Here is a 287-nt window from a genome sequence, read left to right on the forward strand (position 1 = left end):
CAGAAGCTGTGTTCCACTCACCAGCAGTCTCAAAATCCTGTGGCGGGGGTCGTGGGTAGCTGGCGGGTGTCAGCAGACCCTGCGCCTTGGCTACCCTGGTGCTGGTCTGGCCGGAAGAGCCTATTTCTTTTTAATATAGGATCTCAGCTAGCCCAGGCTGCCCTTGAAATGTTCTGTTGTTTAAATAAATATCAAGTTTGTTGTATTTTGTTTTAGCCACACAGAGAGGCTAAGAAAACAAAGATACTGCAGATGTAGAGTCAGGCACCAACTAAGGAAAAAGAACA

Source organism: Mus caroli, chromosome X (assembly GCF_900094665.2).
Source record: "Mus caroli chromosome X, CAROLI_EIJ_v1.1, whole genome shotgun sequence".
Classification (NCBI taxonomy): Eukaryota; Metazoa; Chordata; class Mammalia; order Rodentia; family Muridae; genus Mus; species Mus caroli.